The 5,037-nt window shown below is 51.8% G+C and overlaps 1 non-coding gene across 1 annotated transcript; it reads right to left on the reverse strand.

Moving 5' to 3' along the window:
* Window positions 1-2,639: 2,639 nt before the first annotated feature.
* Window positions 2,640-4,767, reverse strand: LOC108295898. The gene is made up of 3 exons (XR_005198286.1): window positions 4,693-4,767; window positions 4,036-4,095; window positions 2,640-2,827 (listed from the first exon to the last, which is right to left on the reverse strand). It is a non-coding gene; the product is annotated as an uncharacterized LOC108295898 (transcript).
* Window positions 4,768-5,037: the final 270 nt, after the last annotated feature.

Consider the following 5,037-nt stretch of genomic DNA (forward strand, 5'->3'; position numbering starts at 1 on the left):
TTTCCACGCATCATCTCATTTAATCCTCAGCACCCATGCAAGGAAAATGCTAACTTCCTTTGGAAGTTAAAGAAACAGAGACTGAGAGATGCTAGTAGTTGAATGGTGACCAGTGGAATCAAGGCCGGAATCCAGTTTGGATCTAAGGAGACTTTCGTTTTGTTTTGCTTTGATTTGATTTCTTTTGTTTTGAGACAGAGTGTCACTCTGTGGCCCAGGCTGGAGAGTCGTGGTGCAAACTCAGCTCACCGCAACCTCCAGCTCCCGGGCTCAAGCGATGCTCATGCCTCAGCCCCCTGAGTAGCTGGGATTACTGGTGTGCACCACCACGCCCAGCTTTGTTGTGGTGGTTGCTGTAATTTTAGTAGAGATGAGGTTTCGCCACGTGGGCCAGGCTGATCTCAAACTCCTGATCTTAAGGGATTCTCCTGCCTCAGCCTCCCAAAGTGCTGGGATCACAGGTGTGAGCCACCCCACCCAGCATAAAGAGCCTCTCACTCCATTGTCTCTTGCCCTGTGACTGGGGGGCTCCATGCCTCGAACTGGGATGATGATGTCCAGACCTGGGAGGAGCCCAGGCATGCCCGCCTCTAAAAGTCAGAGGACAGCAAGCAAGAAACGGTCACAGGACTGCCCTGGAGGGTGTGGGATCACCTGCCCCCAGGGTGGAGCTGCCTGTGGCCTTGCACCTCCCCTCCCCAGAGGCCGGTGCCTGCCTCCCAGCCCTCCTGGATGGGGCAGGGGTTACCGTCTCCTGTTCGCCAAGCTTCTCCTGCAGCTCCTTTCCTTCCTGCTCCAAATGCAGTGCGCTCCTGTTCTGGTTCTTCTGTACAGAGAGAAGCAATCAGTGGCCACCCACTGCAGCTGGAGACCCCAGAACTATGTGACTGCCTCCCATGGCACCGGGAAGGGTAGAGGTAGGTTAGAAAAATTGTCTCCTTTCTCCCACAGCCATCAGAGCAGGGCTGTGATCACAGGTGACTTTAGAAGCCCCATTTCACATACTCCCCCATTTTACAGGTGGTAAAACAAAGGCCCGGAGGGATGGGGAGGAGAGCAGGTTCCCCAGGTGGGCAACACACCAGCTCTTCCTTCTGCTCCTGGAGCCCCTCCTGCTCAAGAAGCCTCTCCTCCTGTTCTCTCAGCCTCACGTCCTGCTCCCGGAGCCGCATTTTCGCCTCCTGCAGTCTCTGCTGTTCCTGCAGCTCGTCTCTCAGGTACTTGGTTTCAGTTTTCAGGTTTTTCTCCAAGTCAGAGTGCCCTGCTGGGTGCTTCGAGTTTGGGGGTTCAGCTGAGGAAGGGCACAGACAATAAGGGCCTCTGGGTTGTCAAAACAAAAATCTCTTCTGGGTGCACAGCTCCACTCAGGCTCCCCAAACCTGCCCTCACTGCTAATGATTCCTCACACCCAAATGGTAGCCAGTCTTCCAAGCCACTTTCACATAGAGAGCACTGTGGGTGGCTGACAACAGGCACCCCTCCCTCTTTCTGATGGGGACACTGAGGCTCATGGAGATTACGAGACTTGCCGTCTCCTAGCACAGACCTCTTTCCCTCTGCCTCAAAGCCCTTCCAGCCACCCACCTCCCTGGGGTACTCTAAGCCACCCCCACAGCCCTCTGATGCCAGTCCTGCTCCCTGGTCATGCCAGCCCCATCTTACCCAGATGGTTTTGTAGGTGGGCAAGGCTCCCCTTCAGCTCCTCGATTTTAATTGCGTCCTGTCTTTTCTCCATTTTGAATATTTCAATCTGCCCAAAGCACAGGGGGAAAGGGCCCTGGAGAGAGGGGCTGGTGGCTGGACAGGCTACCGTCTCCCTCTCCGCCCACAGCTCCACAAAGCCCAGTCCCGTGACCACCCCTGGCTGGACTATTCTTTTTACAGATGCCCAGGAAGATCCAGTGAGCCATCTAAGGTGGGGGCTGAAGGGTCAGCTCTCACTTCTCCTGCCATTTTCAGCAATTGCTGCTGCCACCGTGCCCTCTCTGTTTTGAGCTGTTCAGCGTATGCATCTCTTTCTAGCTGAGCTTTCTTAAGACACTCCGTCACCTGCAAGAATGGACCCAGAAGTTAGGAAGGGCTGTCACTGGTCCTCACCTGCTCCTGGCCACCTGGGGTCATCTTCCTTCCACATCCCTCCCTCTGCAAAGTCTCACCTCTGCCACCTGTGCTTTTAGCAGTTCCCGCTCCTGTAGAAACTGCTGTAACTGCTGCTCAAGGACTGCTTCACAGCGGCTCGAGGGCTGGAGGGTGGAGAGGGAGAAGCTTCAATCTGGAGAGCCTGGGCCGTTCCAGGGCTAGGGCTGTCCCTTAAAAGGGCTAGGGCTGGGCTTCATACACAACTCGGTCAGTAAAATCAAGGCCCATGGTCTGGATTTTAAAAGAACTCAGTAAAGTTGGAAGGGACAGGCAAAGAGATGAAATTTACAGCTGGCTAACACAGGCCCAGAGAGATCATGTCATATTCTATTGTTATTCCTGTTGTTACTACGCTGTTGGAACCTTTATTGAGTGCGTCACCAGGTAGTGTGGTAACAATCCCATTTAACCTCACAGCCACCATGTGAAGCAGTTGCTACCATTACCTCTATTGGGTAGATGGAAAACATGGAGTATTAGAGGTTAAGTNTCACCTGCAAGAATGGACCCAGAAGTTAGGAAGGGCTGTCACTGGTCCTCACCTGCTCCTGGCCACCTGGGGTCATCTTCCTTCCACATCCCTCCCTCTGCAAAGTCTCACCTCTGCCACCTGTGCTTTTAGCAGTTCCCGCTCCTGTAGAAACTGCTGTAACTGCTGCTCAAGGACTGCTTCACAGCGGCTCGAGGGCTGGAGGGTGGAGAGGGAGAAGCTTCAATCTGGAGAGCCTGGGCCGTTCCAGGGCTAGGGCTGTCCCTTAAAAGGGCTAGGGCTGGGCTTCATACACAACTCGGTCAGTAAAATCAAGGCCCATGGTCTGGATTTTAAAAGAACTCAGTAAAGTTGGAAGGGACAGGCAAAGAGATGAAATTTACAGCTGGCTAACACAGGCCCAGAGAGATCATGTCATATTCTATTGTTATTCCTGTTGTTACTACGCTGTTGGAACCTTTATTGAGTGCGTCACCAGGTAGTGTGGTAACAATCCCATTTAACCTCACAGCCACCATGTGAAGCAGTTGCTACCATTACCTCTATTGGGTAGATGGAAAACATGGAGTATTAGAGGTTAGGTGGTTGCCTAAGATCACTTAGACAGAGCTGGGATTTGAACACTCAGGTCCATCTGACCCTCGAAGCCCATTTTTTTTCCTGCTGGGGGTGGGGGCACAGACGGGAAGGGGGAAATTAATCTTTTGCTTACTTTTTGAAAGCATGATACATTCTCATAGTCAAAAACTCAGAAGGTACAGAAGGGAAGTATCTCCCAGCCACCTGTGCTCTCTCCTGAGATTTTTACAAATGCTTGCAGACATGTTTTATGTATATTGTCATATAGTACACACACACACACACACACACACACACACACACACACACACACATGTTCCCTCTCTACACAAATTGTAACATACTAGAGGTACTCTTCTGTACCTTCACAGTACAAGCACCCAGTCTCCCACCTAGGACTTGGCCAAGGCCACAGCCAGGTAAGGGCAGGGCGGGCATTTGGCCTCTGAGCTCTGCATCCAGTGCTGGCTCTCCATAGCACCCTTCAACTCACCCACAGCAGCCCCAAGGGGAAACTGGAGCCCAGGATTGGCAGCGTGGAATCAGGGCACTCCACTGGACTCTTACCAATAAGTCCATGGTGTTATTCAGTTGACTGGTTGTGACGGAGCTCGAGTCCAGGGCTATTTGTAGTTGGTGTGTGCTCTGAGGCACCTGCAGAGAGGAGGAGTTGGGGGAGGATCAGGGGAGAGGTAGAGAGAACGATCATTAGGGTTGGGGTGTGTGGGGGTTGTCTTGGCTGGCAGAGGGGCACCCAGCTGCCACTGTGGGAGGAGGGTGGAGGGCTGGCCTGCAGGGTCACTGTACCTCAGCTCAGGGCCTCTTACCTCTGGATCTTTCATGGTGGCACATGGTGCAGGGCCCTCCTTGGGACCACCTGCTGCTGACTACAAGAGATGAGAGTGCACATGGAGATGTTCTGTCCCCTCAGTGTCCAAGCCTCTGACTTCCTTTCCTCCCCATCAGCTGGCAGCACTTCCTGTTCTGCCTCTCGGACCCGTTGTCCCATAACTCCTCTGTGCCAGCTCCTCTCATGGTGCTTATCTCCCACCATCCCACCCTGGGGCCCTTTCAGTGACTTTTAAAGGGACAGCCTGACAGCAAAAGGCTGTTCTCATTGGGCTGGCTACCCTTTGAGACTGGGGATGAGGAAAACCAAACAGCAAGGACCCTTTCCTGGGTGTCCTGGGAGTTTACAGCAGGCCATGTACTAGGGATTAACAAAAACACAACAGCGATAACGAATCTCATTTCACCCTCACAAATGGAAGTCAGACAATACCACCTCTATTTTACAGATGTGAAAGGAGAGGCCCAAAAGGCTCCAGCAACTTGCCCTAAGTCATATCCCTAGCAGATGGAGAGGCAGGATTCAAACCCAGAATTCCTAACCAGTACCCAGAAGTTCTTCCACAATCTTAACAATTCCCCTCTACTGCCCCTTGGGCCCCTTTTCCCCAGAAGCCTGGCGGGCCAAGACTCACATGGCATGGTGACTGGCAACCATCAGAAGTGCCTGTCTCAGGGCTATTGTTGTTTCTTTTCTTTCTCCGTCTCACTGGTGTTGGAACAGCAGGGCTGTTTCTTTGTTGAAATTCTGTTAACTGTGGGAAAAAAGAGCAGTAATACTCATGAGAACTACAAACTCTAACAATCACAACCTACGTTACAGTTTTTAGAAAATGCTGTTACACACCATCTGATTTAATGCCACCAACAACTCCATAAAGTGTTGTCACAATCACTTAGTGACTGAGCGGGATTGATATCATGGCAAAAATAATAATAAAAAAAAGGAAACAAAAAGAAAAAGCAGATAAGCTGTAAGT

The sequence above is a fragment of the Cebus imitator genome, unplaced genomic scaffold (assembly GCF_001604975.1).
Source record: "Cebus imitator isolate Cc_AM_T3 unplaced genomic scaffold, Cebus_imitator-1.0 Scaffold664, whole genome shotgun sequence".
NCBI classification, from domain to species: Eukaryota; Metazoa; Chordata; class Mammalia; order Primates; family Cebidae; genus Cebus; species Cebus imitator.